This window comes from Cavia porcellus, unplaced genomic scaffold (genome assembly GCF_034190915.1).
Source record: "Cavia porcellus strain 051 isolate PalLab524CR breed Dunkin Hartley unplaced genomic scaffold, mCavPor4.1 scaffold_5, whole genome shotgun sequence".
NCBI classification, from domain to species: Eukaryota; Metazoa; Chordata; class Mammalia; order Rodentia; family Caviidae; genus Cavia; species Cavia porcellus.
In genome coordinates this window covers 30,436,026-30,457,905 of record NW_026947488.1, presented here as the reverse complement: position 1 = coordinate 30,457,905, position 21,880 = coordinate 30,436,026, and the positions used below count along the sequence as shown (strand labels likewise).

The window sequence follows — 21,880 nt, the reverse complement described above, 5'->3', positions numbered from 1 at the left end:
CTGCATCTATGGAAGAGGCATCCAAGCTGAGTCCAGGTGATGCCAGGAGCCATGTGGAGCTGGGAAGATTCAAAGAGCCGGATACACACAGTGCTCAGCATGGTGCTGGTGCCTGGGCAGCATTTTATGAGCACCTGCAGCTGCTGCCTTTATTAGCATCATTAGCATCTGCACTGTTATCATCATCTAGGGGACAGCCTTCCTCTCTGGATCCCTCAACAGCCAACCCCTGCCAACTCTCAGACCCAGAGGGTAAGAAGGGCTGCAGAACTCTCTCTGTCTGTCTGTCTCTCTGTCTGTCCATCTCCCCAAGTCTGTGAGCTCTTGGTTTCTCAACCATCTCAACCTCCCTCTCTGTTCTCAACTGCCAGACATGACTCCCAGAGGCTCCACCTTTGCTCTGCACTCCCTACTTAGAGACCTCATATCCTTCTGAAATGGGGGTGTCCATGGCTCAAATCCTGCATCCACCATGTCCTAGCTATGTGTCCAGGTGACCCAGCTCCAGGTCTGTCAGCCTTAACCATGACTTTAGATTCCTCTTTGCACACTGACAGGTTCACCCCTCCCTGGCTGTGTGACCTTTGGGCAAGATACCAAGCTCCCTGGGCCTCCATCTCCTCAACTATTTCACAGCATCATTGTGCAGAAACTGTTTTTCATGTTTAACAAGTCACACTCACTTAAACTTGATCCTGTGCCTTGAACAACCACAAAAGGCATAAACTACCCAATGCTGCTGAGGAAAGGTGAAATCAAAGGCTTGCAATTCTTAGCAGAGATAAGTTGTCCCATATGTATGTAAATATATATTTTATGTATATTACATTTGATTCATCTAGGAGCCCCTGAGAAGCAGACACAGGGATACAAGTGACTGAGAAAGCCCTCATCCACAGAGCAGCACACTGCAGCCTGGAATAGGCACAGGGCTTGCAAAGGGGCACACAAAGACTTCAAGGTCCCATGAAGCCTGAAGAGAGCAGAGGAGCTGCCAAAGAGCAGCTGGACCAGCCCTACCTCCTGACTCTGCACCCACATGGCAGGCTGCGGCAGTGGCTGCCAGTGCAGCTGGGGGTGCCCAGAGGAGGCAGGAAACACAATGTGGGGAACCAGGAAGGCTTCCTGAAGGGGGGGGACTCATGAGATGAGGATAGGCTAAAGGATGGAGGTCTGCAGGCAGAAAGAGCCACCCAGAAAAGTTTCCAGGACCACGTGGCCCAGAACACCCTCCTGGAGTGAGTAAGCAGCAGTGGAGCTCAGACAGGAAAAGGAAGATGATGCGGAGAGGTCAGCAAAGGGGGGCAGATTGCCTATGCCTGGGCAGGCTCTGCTCAGTGACAGCAGGAGCCAAAAAGGGCCTTGAGCAGAGAGCCACCCTAGCATTCTAGAATAAGCTGGCTTTGGGATAGAGCATGGGTGCAGAGCAAGAGGTGAGGTAGGGAGGCAGTCAGAGGCTTTGGCCTTAATCCAGTAAAGGGTCACAGGTGGGCAGTGGGGGCAAGGCGGGCTTGGGAGCTTCAGGCTGCTTCTGTTTCATGCCACAGGTTCTCTCTGTCAGTTGGTACATCGTGCATTCATTCTCATGTCTCCTAACCGCCCATTGAAATATCACTCTGTGAGGGCAGAGGCTCTGCCTTCTGCTCAAAAACACATCCCAGTGCTGAGGACAGGGCCTGGTGGGTGTGGTGGTGCATGCCTATAATCCAGGACGCTGAGAATCTAAAACAGGAAAATCTCAACTTTGGGCCAAGCCTGGCCCATTTAGTGACTTACCACGACTCTGATTCAAAAATTCAAAAAGGTCTGAGTTCAAAGGACTGGGTGTACAGGTCCTGCATTTAATCTTCAGATCTGAAAAAAAACACAAAGAGGCCCTGGTCAGAGCAGGTGGTCTAGTGAATAATACTTGAGTGACTGAGGGACCAGACTAGGTTACACAGAGGGTGAGGGAGAGAAGGGTCCAAATGTCACCAGGTCTGGGCATGGCCACAGCAGAGTCGTGGAGTTGAGTGTGGAGCAGAAACTGAGGAGGTGCCTGGCTTTGACCTCTGGGGGAGAGGCCTGTGGATTCAGGAGCACAAGCCAAAAAGTGGGGTTGCCAGTTGTTTTCTGTTAATGTGGGGTAACCATCCATAGAGCTAAGGAAAAACCACGGCTAGCAGGAGTGCAGGGAGCAACAAGTGCATACACAAGCTGAAATGGAAGCAAGGGCTGAGGTAAGCAGCCTAAAAAGGCACAAAACTCCAAGGGCAGTAATGTGTGGAAGTACGGAAAATCCTGTGAATGGTGTCCTTGGGCTTCAGTTATGCATGAACTGGGCAGCAACCAGAATAACCAGAGCAGGGCTTTGAATGCATATCTTTTCAGAGTGAGCTTCAGAGAAGCTGCCTAGTCTAGACAAATTCTCCAGCAGTTGTCTGGATGAGCTCTTTTAACTCTGGGGGATCTAAGGCTAATTTTTTTAAACTTTAAGAGCTCTAGAGATAGTTAACACACACCTGGGTTGTATATGTGTTCAGGGATTTCCACAGGTATAGCTGGTCTTTTGGCTAAATTTTATGGAGCTGATTATAAGCTGTTCCTGTAAGATTGTTTTTATTTGTTTAACTCTCTCAGAGCTCTGTAGATGATATGTTTGTCTTAGTTGCTCTTCTCTTGTTGCTGAGACAAAATACTTGGTATCCAAAATTAAGGGAGAAAAGGTTTATTTAGCTCACAGTTTTTGGAGGTTTTAGTCTTCAGTCAGCTGGCCCCAAGAGAGGGTGACATGGCACAGGAGCAACTGTTCAAGGCAGCAGAAGATACAAAAGCAGCAAGAGCAAAAGAGGGAAGAGCAAGCTTTCTTTTTTTTCCCTTATATTGTAAGCAGGCTACCCCTCCCCCAGGCAAGAGTAACATCTGCATCATCTCCTTGCCCTCCTCTTGCAGAGGCTCAGGACTTTTACACAGAGGGCTCTGGTCCCTTGCTGAGCCTTTTAGTTAAACTTCTAAATTTCTTAAGTTGACACAATGAACAACACTCTAGAGTGATATGAGTATGTCCTTTACAACCAAGGATGTAGAACTGCTGAGTTACTTAGTTAAGCTTTTAGACTTCTGAAACTGGCACAATGTATCGACCATAACAATCCACCCCTTGTCCACTTAGCAACCAAACACATTTATTTAAGCCAGTTTTTAGATATAAAGACAAGTTTATTTAAATCATTTTATACCTTGAACATTGTAGCATAGGTTTGACAATTCTTAAAAACCAGTGTTGTAGTCAGAGTTTGTGAAAACAATTTAATATAGGACACATAATTTATAGTATTGTTTTATAATAGTCACCCAAAGAGTCAAACACAAAAAGTGCAAGAAATCTATCCACACACTACAGACCCAAAAAATTCCAACCAAGGGTCTGGATCCCACAGCAACATCCTGAATGAGCCCAATTGAAGACCTAGAGCCCATGACAATGTCTCATGCAAGTCTGTTCCATGGATCTGCATTGGGAAGGCCCAAAAGTGAAAGCCAGAAGTTCTGTACCAGCAAGATAAAGGATCTGTCCCAGTAGGTTGAGGGTTCTGCACTGGAGGCAGGAAGTGATACTCAAAGTAAGGACCAGGGCTCCCCTGAAAAGTACCACAGCCATCCTCAGTGATAAAGAGGTCCTGAGTTCCTCTGATGATAAGAACAGCTGACTTCAGATCAGGGAGCTGGCATGGCAGTTTTTCCTGGAGAGCCAGAAGCAATGCTCAAGTAAGGACCAGAGCTCCCCCAAAGTGAACCACAGCTATTCTCAGTGATAACCAGGTCCCAAACTCCACTATTGATGAGAACACCCAAGTTCTTATCAGGAAAGAAGCTCCACAAGCTCCTCCAGGAAAACCAATGGCACCAGGAGAACCAACAACACCACAGACAACCAACAACACTACTTCCTCTCCAGTTCTCCTTGTTATGTTGGCAACAATCCTCTAGTGGGCCACCCACACTCAGCACCACACTGATTCGGTTCATCTGATTGTTAAGTTGACCATCAGCTGTCAATCCACCACAACAAGTAGTAAGTCTGTCATCATTGTATTATTTTAGAACCAACATTTTATGTCTATCCCACCCAAGACTCTTGCCTTTGTGTATATCCCTTTAGTCTCTTCTCTAACAGTTGCCAAGGATATAGCAGTTTTGGTATTGCTGAAGTCTGTCTCAATTTTTTCAAGATGTAAGACAAACTCTTAGCTTCAAGCCCTTACATAAATAAAAACAAAATTAAACACTTTTTAAAAATTTAATTGCACAAGATAAACATTTTTATTCAAAAAGTTATAAATAGGAGGAAAAAAGGGTCGGGACTAAAGCAAGTCTAAAATCCAGCAAGTCAAACATTAAGTGTTATAGTTTCCTGTGTAGGATTTAAGACAGTCTGTGACAAGTTATCAGTTCTAAAGAGCTTGCATGGCTCTTTTGCTATGGCATTTTTGGTGGTTCTAACTCTCACAGCTTTTATCCTAGACCCACTCTGTTTTTCCTTTGTAGATATTTTTAGATGATCTATATGCTTGGTTTTTTCAACTTTTGGGTTTTTCACAGTATCTTTGACCTTACCTTCACAGTTTTATACATTGCCCTCTCAAGGCTACACTGCCTGGCCCCTAGCCTCCTGAAATTGGAATGGAAGCCTTTTTAACCCCACAACTGTTCTCTGTTGTATGTACCTAAAACCAGCACCATGTGGATGATGTAAAGGTCTGCTGTCAGCTGAAACAGTAACCAGGCTTTTCTGTCTCTTGGCTATAGGGGTCAAGTGCTGGATTTCTGAAGCTAATTTTTGAGAAACAAATTTTTTGTGCTACTACCACTTTGAAACATTGTGCCCTGTGAGTTTTTTAAAGCAAAGTCTTTCACTTTTGCAGTTTTGAGGCTGCAAAGGGTAAAGATTGGCTGCTTTCTGTGATGCCCTCAGGCCATCTTTTTTATATTTCTAGGGGGTTTTGCTGTGTTTTGTTTTGTTTTTTTTAGCTATGGAGATCTCCTCAGCTCTATCTTTGTAATCTATAGCTCTATTGGAGCTTTTTTGTCTGGCCAAACTCACATTTTAAATTGTCCTGCTGTGCTCCTTGTATTTGACTTTTAACATAGATCTGGTTAAAGGCCCCCAACAATAGTCATGCCACAGCCTTACATTTAACTGACTGGAAATTTTTGTCAGATTAATTAGTCCACCATCCTTACTCACAGTCTCAACCAAAGTCTCTGCACATGAACAAAATGTAGACATACAGCATCGGACTCTAACAGTCAAGGTAGTCTTTTTTTTCCCATCAGAAACCTCCTGAACCTGGTCTTACCAGCAGGATTTTTATCAGCCCTCTGGTATTTTGAGCTCTAACCATAATTTTACATACAAAACAGTATTTCAGCACTACTCTTTTAGGCAACGTCTCTGAACCTTTTTAAATGTTTCCCACAAGCCAATCGCAAAGGCTTGAGAACCACATAGTCAAGTATAGTCACAGCCATGACCCCATTCTTGGTACCATATTCTATCTTAGTTACTTTTCTTTCTTTAATTGCTGAAACAAAATACCCAGCATCCAAAATTAAGCATGGAAAGGTGTGTTTAATTCACAGTTTGTAGAGGTTTTAGTCTATAAGCATCTGGCTCCAAGGTAGAGTGGCATGACACAGGGCAACACTTCAAGGCAACAAAAATAGCAAGAGTAAAAGAGGGAAGAGCAAGCTTGTTTTCCTCCCTTATATTGTAATCAGGCTACACACACACACACACACACACACACACACACACACACATACACACACACACACACACACACACACACACACACACACACACACAGCGGGCGTAGTGCTCACATCCTCTCCTTGCCCTCCTCTTTCAGAGGCTCAAAATGTTTACAAAGTGAGAGCCCTGGTCCGCTGCTAAGTCAGCTAAACTTCTAAACTTCTCATATTGAAATAATAAACAACATCCTGGAGTAGTAAAGGTACGTCCTCTACAACCCAGGATGTAGAACTGCTGAGATATTTAGTTCAGCTTTTAGACTTCTCAAGATGACCCAATATATCAACCATAATAATGTCGTACAGCTTTTAGACTCCTCAAGATGACCCGATATATCAACCATAACAATGTCGTATAGCTCTGCCAGTTTCGAGTTATCTCTGCTACAAATGAAGGCCTGCTGTCGCTTCCAGTGGTCAAGGGTAGGCTAGGGGTGATTTTTACAGCAGACTTTGCAAATTTCTGTTGTCTTCTCAGTGTGGGTAGGGAATATCTTGAGCCAGCCTGAGTAGATGCATATAAGCACCAATAGATAATTGTAGTCCTCATAAAGCTTTACTTTAGTGTTTTTAAAGGGTGATGTTTCAGTCAATTAGATCCCCAGAGGGAGCTTTAGACTCTGAACTAGATTGCTTTGACCACAGGTTTGGTATCATTGGCAGACAGTGGAGCAGATGCTGGCCAGGCATTGGATGTCAAGCCTTATTTCTTTGTGACTCAGGATGGTTTATTGTTTGGGCAGGTTTCCAGACAGCAGCAGGAAGTAGTAGGCCCTTTCATTTTCAGGGTTTGTTGTGCAGACCATCCTTATGAGAGAGCTTTAACTAAAACAACTTTGTTCAAGGTCACTACAGTATAGCTTTTTGAACTCTGTGTCTTCTTCTACCTTTGGCCATTGTAAACAGGCTGTACTCAGCATCTATCAGGGAGTTCATTTTAAGTCTGGTTGGATCAAAAACAATTCATCAGTTAGTGTCAGGCAGTCATAGTCTGGTGGGCTCAGGTTTGTGGGCAGGTCATAAGAGTCCTTGGTACTGAATGACTTGGCTATTGAAGCCACTGTTATTCAGGAGATCCTGTTTGGCATGTGGCACCTAGACATTCTCAATCTAAGATGAGCTTCTCAGGTTTTTTTAAAGGAAAATGGTAGCATTAGAACACAGAGGCATAGGGGGTAGCCCTTAGTGATTAGATCCAAGTAGTTGTACAGGTATATCCCAGGGTATGACATCTGAGCAAGTATCTTTGAAGCCACATGTCATCATTTATCAGCAAATAAGTTGAATTCTAGTTACATCTGGAATTTCCAAGATTGGGGCTGTAGAGAGGGCCTTTTATTTTTTGTTTGCAGATTTGTATCTTTTCCCAGGATATCCTGTAGCAAGTTTCTGCTGGATATTGCAGCAGAGTTTCTGTGTCTTTCTAGAAGGCAACTGGGGTGTCATTAATCAAAAGTGAAGTGATATTTTTTACTGGGAAACTAGCAAGGTAAACAAGTTTTTGAACCTCTGGGAAGTTGAGCTCAGGTCAGTCAACCTTTGAGTTCAGAATTTGAGTCTTCTCACTTAAAGGTGAAAAGGCACTGGCAGGAGCCAACCGAAGGTAAAAGAAGGCATTCATTAGGTCCAGGAAGGTGTATCAGTAGGCTGTAGGAGGCAGAAGACCGAGAAAAGTATACACGTTTGAGATTGCAGGATGGAGAGCAAACACAGTGACACTGATAGCTCAGAAAGCCTGAAACTTACAAATCCTAAAAGCTCAAAAAGCCTGAACTTTTCAGGCAGGAGAGATGCATTTCAGCAATTTGACAGTCTATGAGCATCCCATGATTCTGACACTTCTGAATATGTGGTTGAATTCCTAGTCAAGTGTGTCATGGCATGGGATACTGTTTGCTTGGGAGACCATGATGAAGCTGAAAGAAACAGAGAAGCATACATCTCACAGTAGCCAAATCTGTTCCCAGAACCTCCCCAAAAATAGTGGAAGAGTTCCCAAACTCTTGTGGCAAATGAGTCCAAGTAAGCTGGCCCTTTTGATCCTTCCTCAGGATCTGTCCAGTGAAAGGCAAAGGGACTGGCTTATGGGAGTAACCCGCAAGCAGAGCCATCTTTTAAATCTAGACATGTGAACTAGGTGGCATCTGGAGTCCAAGAAGGGTGTATGGGTTGGGAAACACAGAGCGCAAGGTGGTGGCTATGTTGTTGATTTTGCACTGACCACCTTGAGCTTCTTCACAAAGCTTCTTCACAAAGAGGAGATTATTCCAATGGGGTTGACAGTCTATCAGGATCCAAAACTGCTTTAGGCAGTTGATGTGTGGCTGGATCTCTGTTTGTACTTTCCATAACATTCACTATGGCAGCATGGTTGATGGCCAGGCCCAGAGGTAAAACTTTGGCCCCTGTCTCTGAGAGGAGAGTTTTCAGAATTTCAGGATTGTGATTATCTGTCTTAGGCTGATGCAGGTATCATTCTTCCTCTTGAGGAACAGTTAGGAAAGCACAGGGTTAAATGAGGGAGGCTGACTGATTTTGTAACAGGAATTCATGTTTGCTGAAATATCTTCCCATGCATAAGTTTGTCCCTGGCAGAAGGGACAAGAATCGAGAGTCCCAGTTGCTCTGGTGATGGTAATCTTTTTTGTACAGAGGGGACCTTAAACAATTACAAAGTTCTGTCCCATTGTGTATGATGAAAGTCATAAATTGCCCCCAAATACAGACATGGACTGTGTGCTCCTAAGGGCCCAACAGAAGAAGGGAACCAAGTCTGGCCTATCTGAATCTGTCAAACTACCAAAAGGGATGTTGTTTAACATAGGCTGAAACTTTTGAGAGTCCTTATCCTTTAATCTGAAGGGGCATTTATTTTTCAGAGTCCACAGTATTTATAACTCACATAAGGGCTTCATCAGGCTTCTGGGAAACAGTGATAACTTTTGACATATTTTTGGACTTTTTTGCTCTCTCTTTGATGACTTTGAGAAGCACTTTACTGGGTTACTTTGTTTCTTTTTGCTGGTTGAAGAGCTGGCCCAGTGAGAGCTTCAGTGGCATCTTCCAAGGTAGAATTCTCAGGTCTTGTTCAGGCTCAGGGAGCAGCAGTTTGATTTTATTTTAAGCCTGTAAACACCAGAAAAGTTCTTTTTAAAATTCTTGGGCTTCAATCAAAGTCTGTGGATTTTGACTAATTAGATCCCATTTCTGACTCCCTACATGTGTGTTAGGTATCTTTGAATGATGGCACAACAGATAAAAGGTGGGTGCCCCTCAAAGAGAGAGGCCATTCAGATGCCTGCCTGGTCATTTGCCTCATGGCAACATTGGGACCCTTTGCACTATGGAGAAGTGTGGGTAGTTTCTCCATTTTGCCTTATCATATGTGTCTATAGAACAACAGGTTGGGGCCCAATCAAGCTCTGTAGTTTGGAGAATTCCTCCTCCTCAATGTGGAGCACTGAAGGAATGATCCTTTGCTTTCACCACCCATTACAAAAACTTATGCAATCATTCAACAGGCACTCAGAGGTTAAAGTGTTCCCTTCCCCAAACCACAGGGAGGCCTAACTAACAAGAGGAGATCAAGCTCTCCTTCTTGAACTGAGCAGGCACAGATTAAAGCTGGTGCCAGAGGTCTCACTGGAACCTGGCAGGCAGGTAGGTAAGCAGACCATGTACTCTTCTCTTTTGGTTCTAATGTGAGCTGCTTGAACAGGGAGCTAAGAATCTTCCTCTAGACCTTCAAAGGGACTTGTGAAATCTTGAAGGTGTACCTTCCCATCAGGACCTGGAGAGGTCCCTGCTCCATCTGCAAGGACCACAACCAGTGACCAAAGAGGTCAGCATGGTCAGTTTTCCCAGCCACTATGCAAGATGCAATGGTAAACAGAAACTGAAATGCCACGTAGGATTTGAAGGCAGATTTACTTAACATTGACAAGCACTGACAAGGAATAAATCTTCATAAAAATGTCAGGCCTTGAAGGCTCAGGGATGGAGGGGTTTTTTTAATTTTTTTAAAATTTTATTTAAAGAAAGACTAAACAAAACAGAAAATGGGTAGAAATAATACATTCAGAGAAAAAATAAACAGTAAGAAATCACTAATGTTTACATACTATCCTTTTACAAATAATTGTTCAAGGTACAAAAGTGGAACATATAAAGTGGGAATTCAAACAGCGAGACTGCAAACAGTTCTGTTCAACTATCCAGCAAAAACTTAGTAATATGGTTGTCAATCATATACACTTAGACATACATGCAGTTATCCATATCTTCATTTATGCTGAGATCAAACAAACTAAAGCAGGCTAAAATCATTCTGAACAAAGAATAATAGTATTGCTGGATTTCACATCATGACACTACGGAATCAGCTGGGTACTGTAGTGTCTTTTTTATTTTATTTAAAGACTAAACAAAACAGAAAATGGGTAGAAATAATTCATACTTTCAAAGAAAAAAATAAACAGTAAGAAACAACTAGTTGATGATTACAGATTGTCCTCTTACAAATAGTTATTCAAGATACTAAAGTGAAACATATAAAGTGGGGATTCAAACAGTGAGACTGCAACCAGTTCTGTTCAACTATCCAACAAAAACTTAGAAATATGATTATGAGTCCTATACACTTAAACATACATGAAGTTATCCGTATCTTCAATTATGTTGAGACTGAACAAACCCAAGCAGTCTAATATCACTCTGAACAAAGAATAATACTATTGCTGGGTGTCACATTATGACAAGGGAGGGAGGTTTTTATGGAGTTTGCAAACAAGAAGCAGAGTATTTATCAGTTTTTGATTGGTTCTTACAATGTACATCATAGTAACCATCATAATGATGGGCTGTTTCTGAGACACATAAGTAACAGACACACAAGTAACAGAAAATGTAACAGAAATTTAAGTAAACTGGAGGTTACCTGGGCAACTAACAGAAACTGAAGTATACTGGTGAGGGTGGGGGGCATTTTCTGCTACAGTGAGACAGAGATAGCAACACCTAACAGGCACTGAGCATTTGCTATGTGTCAGTTGCTGAACAGAGTACTTTAAAGTACAAAGATGCATTTAATCCTACAACAACCCTTCTCCATGGATAGGGTCTGTGTTCACTCATGACTTTCAATACTTTCAGAAAATTAAGTTACAGAAATCACTAATGAATAGATTTTGGAGCTAGAATTTCATCCTAGACCTTTTTTTTCAGTAGTATGGATTGATCTCTTCAAGGCCTTTACACTGATCTATATACACAATCTTTTTTATAGTTTTTTTTTTTTTGTATTTTGTTGTTTTGTTTTGTTTTGCTTTGTTTTTGTGAGACAGGATCTCATCAAGTCACTAAGTTGCCCATTCTGGGCTTGAACTTGCAATCCCCTTGTCTCAATCCAAGAGTGCTGGGATAATAAGCTTGCACCACCACTCCTGGCTTGATCCTGGATTGCAAAATCATTGCTCTCCTTCTGCCTCTTTGGTAATCACATGGATGCAACTTTAGCGATAGCTGTCACCATCACAGTGACTGGGTCAGTTCCAGCAAGGATGACTCTGTGCAGGTCTCCAGTGAAGGAGACTTGGTGACACTGGACCTGCCATCACTAGTGTGATGTGTCCCTGTCTTCCAACACCTGTCACTAAACCCTGCTCCAAGCAGGGGAGGAGTCTTCACTCACCCTGGGTGCTCTACTGGGTCAAGGTGCCTGGTGAGCAAGTGGGTAGATGCTACCCCTTGTGCAGAAAGAATTGTCGCTTGCAGAAGTGGATGCAGCAGTCCTAGCTGGAGCAGCTGTCGTGTGCATTGTGCATGTGCGTGCTGCCTTCTGCAACAGAGCAAGAATGCGGCCTGGTGAGGGACCTTGCCCAGGAGGGGCCCTGGGTCTGCCTGAGGTAGGGTTCTGGGCTGCCACAGGCTCTGTATGAGGGTTTGGGTGCAGAACCTCCTCTGAATTGCAGACTTAATCAAGGTCAAAGTGAGCTCCATGTAGGAAATCTTTTCTCATTTTAGCTGTGCTCAGAAAGGGCAAGTGAGTAGCTTTAAAGCACACAGCAAATCTGGACTAGAGGTGTGGCTCCCCTGGCTGTTTTCCCAGTAAGGCTCAGACATGATAATGGCTTGTCCCGGGTCACAGCAAAAATAGGAGTTAGACACTCTGCTGAGCTGGGTCCAGAGAAGATGTGTAACATGCCTGAGGCCACAGAGCAAGCTGGAAGTCAAGGTTCCCTGCTGTTAGTGCTGATGAAGGCACAGAGGAAACTGACTGCCAGTCTGGAGCTGAGCTAGTATCAAGTCCGGGCCCAAGTGTCTTCCTGCCTCCCCTCAACAGGACAGGGGTAGAGGCCACCTACTGCACCTGTTGACCTCCTGGCCATGGATGCTGAAGCTGAGAAGACAGTCACACACACACTTGCCACACTGGCAGATCCCCTCACAGTGAATGAGCAGGATGAGCCTCTACTGGCAGATGGAGCAAGCATTCTCCTCTGAGCAGATGATGCAGCCTGTGCAGTTGCCCCCCAGGCCAAGGCACACTACCTGCCAAACTGAGAAGAGCGGGAGAGAGCATCAACACACGTGAGCTGCCCAGACTGTCTCACTGTGCTATTACCTGGGCACACTGGTACCCAAACAAGACTACATTTCCCAGCTTCCCTTGCACCTAGATGCAGGCATGCAACCATGACAGTCATGCCCTTTGTCACCCCTTGTCTTTCCTACTAGGTGGAATGTGTGTGTGATGGTTGGAGCAGTCATTCGGACTATAAGGTGGAAACCAGGCCAGAGGATGATGGAAAAAATAAAGTCAAAGGAGTTTGGGTCCCTGAAGAAAGCTGGACTGCAGTACCAGCTCTAGACTGCACCTGTAGATCATTAGGATGAGAAAGAAATCAATGTCTCTTTTGCTTAAACCACTGTTATTTGGAATTTTCTCTTATTCACAGGCATACTTAATATCTACTAATGATTCATGTATAAAGTGTGATTAAAAATACAGAATGCTTAAATTTTCTTTAAAACACACTCTATCATTAGTCCCCTTCTAAATACTCCGCTCTCTTTGAGCACGCTTACCCTGTCATTCTTGCCACCTTCTGAAGCATTTTTGAAAGTCCTTTTCATAAGTATGTTTAGTTGCAGTGTTGGGACTGCCTTGATATTCTGAGTTGATTCAAAGTGTTTGCCTTTCATGTTCATTTTGACTCTGGGAAAGAGCTAGGAGTGATACAATGCCAAATCCAGTGAAGAAAGTAGATTAAGGCACATAGTGATGTTTTTACAAGCCTCCCTTTAATGCTATTGGCAACAATCCTCAGGCAGGTCTTCTACTCAAGAACTACATTGATTCAGCTCAGTTGGGCGTTATGCATTGATTCTTAGTTAATCCACCACAGAGACTATAATTGGACCAAAACTCAGCAAACCAAGCATTAAATCCTGTGCTTCCATGCCCGGCCTCCAGGGTGAGCTATTGCTTGATGTGCAATCCAAATGGCTTGGATGGCTCCACCCGTGTAGCACTGCTGGTGCCGGCAGCCTCTACAGCTTCTCTCTTGGCCTGGATTTGCTCAGTCCTAGCAACTCTTCTCAGATGAGCCTCATTCCTGGCTTCTTGAGCTTTCTGGGGTCTCCACAATACTTCTGGATCCACTCTCACAGCTTCACACCTTGCCCTCTCAGGGGCACCTTGCTGGCCTCCTGGACCCTCTTCTGAAAGCTCGGTAAGGCTCCCTGACTCTCCAACTCTTGAATGTCACATGTCTGTAAAACCAGCGTCAAGTGAATGACACCAAGGGCTGCCACTTGCTCAGCCCAGGGCTCCTTGAATCACAGCCTCAAAGGTCTTTAAGTGCCTGGATGGCTGAGCTCTGTGAAAGGAATCCCAGGAAGCCAATTCAAATTGGCCTCTCTCATCAGAGTGCCCTGGGGCTTTCTTTCAAAGCAAAGTCTTTCACTTTTGCACTGCCCAGTCTGAGAAGGTCAGGCTTTCAGATTCCTCTCACACCCTCAAGGTATCGTTTCTAGCGGCCAATACAAAGTGCTTGGCTTCTTTTTAATGCGTCTTTTAGCAACCAAACTTTCCTCTGCTCCATCTTCGCAGGCCCCAATTTTACTGTTGCTTCCTTTCTGACTGAGCTAAAAACCTTTCAAATCATTCAGCTGTACCCTTTGCTCTTGATTTTCAGTATAAATCTGGCCAGGAATCTCCAGCAGTACCCACATCACAGCCTGAAATTTGGTCTACCTTGAAATTTCTTCCACCAGATTGAAAAATCCATCATTCTTCATCTGTCTCCTGCAAGACCTAAGACCTAAGTAAAATGTACAGAGGTTTTCTCCCAGAGCATAACACACATGACCTGGAATCCAACCTTCAGTGGAGTCCATCTTCCCAACTGAAAACTCTTAAGTCTGGTCTATTCTGGCTATATTACTATCAGCATTGAGGTTCTCCAAGCTCTGACCAGAATGTTCCATTAAGCTTGACTGATAGCATTCTGTGGCTGCTTCTTCCAACCAGCATCCAAATTCCTCCTGAAAACCAATTGCAAAATATTTTTTTAATTTTATGAAAAAAATAGAACAATATTTTTCATAACAAATAATAGGAGACTAACAATAGTTGATACATTGCATATTGTTATCTTTAAAGTAGTTACTCGAAGTATAAATTAAAGGCATAAAAATTCTCCAATCAGGTGGCCACGGAGAATGGGAAGAGGATCAAGTAGCCAAACCATGCCTTTCTGTGATCTAGCCAGTGCGTGGGCTGGGAGACAAGAAGAGCAAGCTCCCACCTCCTGTAAGCAACTGCCTGATTCACAGGAACCTGGATGATAGCAACTGAATTAAATAATAATAATAACAACAATAATTTAGTGCTTGTATTGTTTGATTGACTTTGCAGGCCTAAAGCTGGTAGTCTGAGCATCTATTTGGAAGATAACAGTATGCATTATAGCATCTGTGGGGGATTTCCTGCTATCATATTTTTGATTACAATGTTTTGTTCCATTCTAATGTTTTGTTTTATTCCTGTGTCTGGTAATCTGAGCAACTATTTTGAAGATAACAATATGCAGTAAAGCAACCGTTGTTAAATTCCTATCATCTGGTTTTGGATCTCTATATAGCTATTGATGGTTTTTGTTGTTGTTGTTGTCATTTTGCTTTTGTTGTTGTTGTTGCTTTGTTCGCTTCTTGATTTTTCTGTTTTTTCTTTTTTCTCTTTAAAATAAAATATTCTCCAGTCAATATTAGCACACGCCTTCCTTTTCAATGAACTAAGAGACACTAGTAGCATAACTAATTTGAATTTTTTTCCTTTTTCCCTTCCTTCCTTTCCCCTTTCCCTCATTCTAGTTTCTTTTCCCTTTTGAGCAACTGTTTCCCATTTAACAAAACCTATTGTATATTTTAGACCTTGTTTACTCTTTCAGTTTCTCCTACCAGGGAGACAACACAATATTGATGGGCATCTGGGTTGTTTCAAAGATTTAGTTATTACGAACCGCGCTGCTATAAACACGGGTGCACATATCTTGCTATGGTATAATGTGGTTTTTTTTTTTTTTTTTTTTTTTTTGGTCTTTTTCGTTTTTATCGGTACCAGGGATCGAACTCACGACAGCCTGCTTGCAAGGCAGGCGCTTATGCCGCTGAGCTAAATCCCCAGCCCCGGTATAATGTTTTTAATTCTTCCAGGAAGACTCAGAACAGGAATTGTTATATTGAATGGGACCTCTAATTCTAGGGGTTTTTTTAGGAATCTCCATACTGATTTCCACAGTGTTGGCACCAGTCTGCACTCCCACCAACCGTGGAGAAGGGTCCCTTTTTCCCCTACAACTGCACCAGCATTTAGTATCAATTTCTTGATAATAGCCACTCTTTCTGGAGTGAGATCAAATCTCAGTGTTGTTTTAATTTGCATCCCTTGAATGACCAATGATGTTGAATATTGTTTGTGTATTTGTTTGTTTGCTTGTTTGTTTGGGGAGGTTTTTTTATGTTGTTTGGTACCGGGGATTGAACTCACAACCTTGAGTTTGCCAAGCAGGGTCTCATGCCACTGAGCTAAACCCCACCCCACCCCTTTTTGTATATTTAGTTTCCATTTGTACTTCTTCATCTGCAACTTGTGTATTCATCTCAGATGCCCATTTTTGGATTGGATCTTTGAATTTGGGGAGCTCAATTTTTTTCAGTTCTTTATATGTTCTAGATAGAAGTCTTTTGTCTGAGGGACAAGTGGTTAAAATGTTTTCCCATTCTATAGGTTATCTTTTCACTTTGTTGGTGAATTCTTTTGATGTGCAAGAGATTTTTAATAAGAAGAGATCCCAATTGTTGATTCTTTGGAGAATTTCGCATTCAGTGTGTGCTTCGTTCATGAACTCTTTATCTACACCTATGTCTTCAAGATTTCTACCTGCTTTCTCTTCCAGTAGGTTTAGTGTTTCAGTTTTAATATTTATATATTTGCTCCACTTTGATTTTAGTTTAATGCATGGTGATAGATATGATTCTAGTTTTAGTCTTCAGCATGTGGTAAGCCAGTTTTTCCAGCATCACTTATTAAGGAGGCTTTCTTCCAGTGAACATGTTTGGCTTCTTTGTCAAAGATAAGGTGTCTGTTCCTCTAATCTGTTCCACTGATCCTCAGGTCTGTTTGTCTTTTTTCTTATTGTTGTTTGTTTAGTTGGTTGGTTTTTGCCAATATCATGCTAATTTTATCTCACTACTTTTTTTTTTTAATCGGTACTGGGAATTGAACTCACGACTGTGTGCGCTTGCAAAGCAGGTGCTTATGCCGCTGAGCTAAATTCCCAGCCCTCTCACTACTTTATAGCACAATTTCAAGTCAAGGATTGTGGTGCATCCTGCCTTGCCTTTGTTGCCCAGAATTATTTTTGCTATTGTAGGTCTCTTCTGGTTCCAAATGAATTTTAGGGATGTTTAAGAATGTTAGGAATGGGGGCTGGGGATTTAGCTCAGCGGCATAAGCGCCTGCCTTGCAAGCAGGCAGTCCTGAGTTAGATCCCTGGTACCGATAAAAACGAAAAAGACCAAAAAAAAAAAAGAATGTTAGGAATGTTTAGGAATGTTAGGAATATTTCAGAACATTAGGAATGTTAGGAATGTTTTTTTTTTTTCTAGGTTTGTGAGTATTGGTTATTGGTATTTTGAGCAGAATTGTATTCAATCTGTGTAACAATTTTGGGAGTAAGGTCATTTTCACTATATTGGTTCTTCCTATCGATGAGCAAGAGATATCTTTCCATTTTCTGATATCCTCTTCACTGTCCTTTTTCAGCAAACTAATTTTCAATGTAAAGACCTTTTACTTCCTTCGTTAGATTGATTCCTAAGTATTTCCTTTTTTTTGATGCTATTGTGAAGGATGTGGTTTCTCTAATTTCTCTCTCACTGAGTTGTTGTGTTCATTAATGCTATTGATTTTTGAGTGTTGACTTTGTATCCAACTACACTACTGAATTTTTTTTTTTTTTCTTTTTCCTTTTTATCGGTACCGGGGATCGAACCCACGATTGCCTGCTTGCAAGGCAGGCGCTTATGCCACTGAGCTAAATCCCCAGCCCCTACACTACTGAATTTGATTGTTAAATCTCTAAGTCTTTAAAAAAAAAAAACTCTAAATCTTTTGGTGGAGTTTTGGGGGTCTTCTATGAAGATTAACATATTTTCTGCAAATAATGATAATTTAACTTCTTCCTGTCCTACCCTTAATCGTTTTATTTCTGTCTTGTCTTATTTCTCTGGCTGTTTCCAGAACTATAGTGAATAGGAGTGGTGACAATAGACATCCTTGTGTTGTTCCTGATTTTAGAGTGAAATCTTTCAGGTTTTGTCCATGTAGTATGATGTTGACTGTTGGTTTGTAAATCTTTATCAGATTTAGATAAAGAACTTCTATTCCAATTCTCTGTAGGGCTTTTATCATGAACTGGTGTTGCTCTTTCTGTATCTATTGAAATGATCATGGTGATTTTTTTTGTTTTTGGCTCTGTTAAGATCATGTATTACATTTATTGGTTTGCATATGTTAAGCCATTGCTTTAACCCTGGAATGAATCCTACTTAGTATATAATCTTCTTGATGATTTGCTGCATTCTATTTGCCAGTACGTTATTGAGTATTTTTGCATCTAGTTTCATTAGGGAGATTGGCCTGCAGGTTTCGTTTTGGGTTAGGTCTTTCCTGGTTTTGGTAACAGGCTAACGCTTGTTTCCAGGGATGATTTTGAAAGTACTGCTTCCCTTTCAGTTTCACTTCATAAAGAGTTTCAACATTAGAGGCACCAGTTCTTCTCTAAATTTTTTGTAGAATTCAACAGTGAACCCATCAGACCTGGGCTTTTCTTTGTTGATAAGCTTTTAATTATTTTTTCAGTTTTATTAACTGATATCAGGTTATTTAGAATTTGTATATCTTCCTAATTCACTTTTAGCAATTCTTATGTGTTAAGGAATCTGCTCATTTCTTGTTTCCCATCTTATTTGTGTACAGGTTCTCAAAGTAAGTATTCAAGGTCTGGAAAATCTTCTGAACCACATAGTCAGGTAGCATCACAGCAACCACCCCACTTCTATGGTACCAAAATCTGTCTTAGTCACTCTTCTCATCACTGAAATACAACACATGACACAACAAATGTCACTGAATGCAGAGTTGGGAAGCATGAACATGATCAGCTCTCCTGAGGTGGTTCCCTCCTCCGTGGGGTAGACTGACCCCACAGAGGGCTGAAAGGAGCGAGCAGGGGGCCTCTGTGCACACTCAAGAGTTTGCTGGGCCTCCCTCCAGCAGGTTAGGTGCATGTCCCCATCTCAGGGGTCTAGGCTGAGGCTCAGGGGACCTCCTGTGTTTGCTCAGCATCTCAGCATCCTGAGCACACACCTGGCTGGAATGAACAGAACTGTACAGGCAAAGGTGACCCAGACCAGTTCCAGTCTGCCTGACCCAGCTGTGGGCTGACCACAGACACACAGATGAGAGCACAAGGCCGAGGGGAGCCTCTGTTCGGGGGGACAACACAAACGTTAAGAGCATGGATTCTGGTCCTGGATTCCCTGGCCTCAATCCCAAACTCTACCACTCCCTGCCTGTGTGGGCTTGGGCTAGTTATTTAACCTCTTAGTGCCTCTGTTTACTCAGCTGTAGGAGGGGACATATTATTTCAGGGTATAGCTAGGATTATGTGAATTAATGCAAGTATGAACTCAGAACAGAGCCTGGCACATAATAAATGCTCAGTAACAGATAAGCACTTTACTGTGTAACTGCAAGAAGGAAAGAGGGGTAAGGCAGGAGGAGGAGCCCAGTGTGGGGAATTCCACCTGGACAGGAGCCCCTTGGGAGGAAGGCTGTGGGCTGTGGCCCCTGTTCAGAAGCCGCAAACTCTGTGGAGATGGGAATCTAACATTACAGTGTGCAAAAACAAGAATCACGCCATATTCTGCCCGTTTCAGCCCTGTGTGTTCGTAACTGCATATAACTATATTCAGAAAAATGCCCAAATAGCACTTGAAAGGTGACTTAAAGAATTTTTTAGGAATCTTGAAATTTTGTTTAGTTTCATAGTTTCCTCCTCACATTGGAGCCTAACGCCCCCCTACGAACTGCTCCCCACGATGACTACTGCGTACTGTATCTCAATCGGCAAGCGCTGGAATCTACAGGCGAGAGTCTCCCCAGGTTGTTCGGAGCGTGGGTGGGGGTGGGGAGGCGGCGAGCCAGACCCCAGCCTCGGGACTCCGAGTCTTTCTTCTGCCAGGAGGACAACCCGACCCCCGTCCAAGGATGCAGGGTGTCCTCCTTGTGGCAGTGGCTCCGCGGGGCAGAGCAGGACGCGGTCCCCGGAGCTGCGGCAGAACCAGGAGTCCGCACCCCGGAGGATGTGTGCAGTGGAGGTGAAAGGAAAGTGTGCAGTTTCTTGCCAGCTTCGCAGATGTTCCGAGTGACCTCCGCGGCCTCGCTCTCCTTCTGTGCCAAGCAGAGGGAACGACACCTGGCTCGGTGTGTGCAAGTGCAAGCAACCTGTGCGCAGCGGAGTCCAAGGACGTTCTTTCCTCTGCCCTGGCGCGGTTTGGGCGGCGCTGGGTGCAATGTACGTTTGGAACAGCAGGTGGCGCTGCAGCACAAGGAGCAAGAAAGGGGAAGAACTGGGTTGCGGGGAGGGTAGGTCCGCTGGGGTCCTGCAGGCGGGACATGGGCCTTCAGAACGGAAGAGGGGTCCAGGGTTTGGCTGTGTCCCGCACATGGTCATTCCCAGAGGCTTACGGAGACGCACAACCAAGCCCGGCACTGTGCCAGAAGCGCCTTTCATGCAGGCTGAACCCTCACAGTTGCACTGCGAATGGTGCCACCCCCAGGTAATTTTTGCACAGGCTCATACTATCCTAAGCCCTTCTGCACCCACTATTCCGTTCAGCCTCCCGACAACCCGGAAGGAAGTATGAGGATGCGTACTTTTAAGAGCCAAGGAAGAAATGGAGGCACTGAGAGGGTAACTGATTTGCCCAAAGCCACACAGCCAGAGCAGGAGAGCTGGCTTTTTACGGCAAAGTTTTGCTCTGAACCACAGCTGTGCCCTGGTTAGTGGTACAGGCACGCGGGTGTGTGTGTGGACAAGTCCCCTGTCACCCCCACCATTCACACCCCAGCCCCATACACACCCTATGCCACCTTCTCTGACCACTTGAGAAGCTACGCCTTTGGAGGGTCTCCTATTGAAAGGAGACCCCCTGGCTGGTCACTCCTGTTTCCCAAGGGAGCGTCCTCCCTGAAGCTCTCAGAGGTCATAGGGAACCTCATCCATTGCAGTGTCACTGTGTGGGGCAGGGTCTGGGCCACTAGGGTAGCAGGGACAAAGCAAGGAGACCAGGGGGAGGCCATGGTGAGAACCCAGGTGGCAAGGATCCAGGTGAATGAATACGGTGGTAGCTAGGGAACACCAGTGCCCTTGGAGGTGGCAAGAGGGATTCAGAGTCCCCATATGTTTTAACGGAGGAGCTAATGGGATTTAATGAATTTTGTGTGTGAGTGTGAGAGAAATTGTTCTCATATGTAATAAATTCCAATGCAAATTATTATGTCTTAAGCTATTAGTTATCAAATGTGGTGTAACAGATTAACCCAACCCTAATGGCTTAAGACTATAGTAAGCATTTGTATCACAAAGCCTTTCCGTGATCAGGGAAGTCTCCATGAGGCTGTGGTCACCAGCAGTCTTGATGCAGCTAGAGGGCCTACTGCAAGGTCACTGTGCACATGGTGCTGGCTAATACCAAAGCTTGAGTGTCCTCATGATGTGGCACTTGTCTCCCCCATAGCCAGTGATCAAGAGAGCAGACAAGACACAAATCTAGTTGCTTTTCCTGACCTCACCTCAGAAGTGACATTCTGTCATTTCTGCAGTGTCTGTAAGGCACCCTGTTCAGTGTGGAGGTCAGGGTCATGTGACCTGCAGGAGGGGCAGATTGGAGCTAGCTGCCACAGAAGGAGAAAATTGTTTTTATTCTGATAAAATGTGCATAAGTAAAATATACCACTTTGTTTTTTAATTGTACAGCTCGATGACATTAAGCCGATTCACACTGTTGTACAACCATTATCACCTTCCAGGTCTAGAATTTATCCATGTTTCCAAACTGAAACTGAGTACCTGTTAAATCCCAGTACCAGTCTCTTTGGCCCCTGGGAACCACATTCTACCTTTTGCCCTGAATGTGACATTTCTCAGTCCCTTTTTAAAGTGTTCTTTTGCAGGATTTCTTTTTGTGATAGGCTTGTTTCCCTTCACCAGATATCCTCAGGGCTCACCCATGTTGTACCTCCTTTTAGGGCTGAGTGAAGTTCCATTGCATGTACACACCACACTGGGCTTCTCCATTCACCAGTGCACAGACGCTTGGGCCGCTTCCACCTTTTGGCTGTGGTAACTAACACTGCTATGAATGTGGCCATACCAGAGATCTGTTCAAATCTCTGTTCCTAGTTCCTTGGGGTGCCTACCCAGTAGTGGGACTGCTAGATCACATGGTGATTCTA

At 43.7% G+C, this 21,880-nt stretch overlaps 1 long non-coding RNA gene across 3 annotated transcripts in view; it reads right to left on the bottom strand.

Annotated features, from left to right (window-relative positions):
* LOC134476026 (uncharacterized) overlaps window positions 1-21,880 on the bottom strand; it is a 104,370-nt gene that overhangs the window by 63,384 nt on the left and 19,106 nt on the right. For 2 of the 3 annotated variants that reach the window (XR_010047438.1, XR_010047440.1), the window contains 2 exons: window positions 12,880-14,340; window positions 1,777-1,854 (listed from right to left, as the gene is read on the bottom strand). This is a non-coding gene — a long non-coding RNA (uncharacterized LOC134476026). Of the gene's footprint in view, window positions 1-1,776; window positions 1,855-3,224; window positions 8,920-12,879; window positions 14,341-21,880 lie in introns of those variants that run through there. The other variant, XR_010047439.1, reaches the window with a different exon arrangement.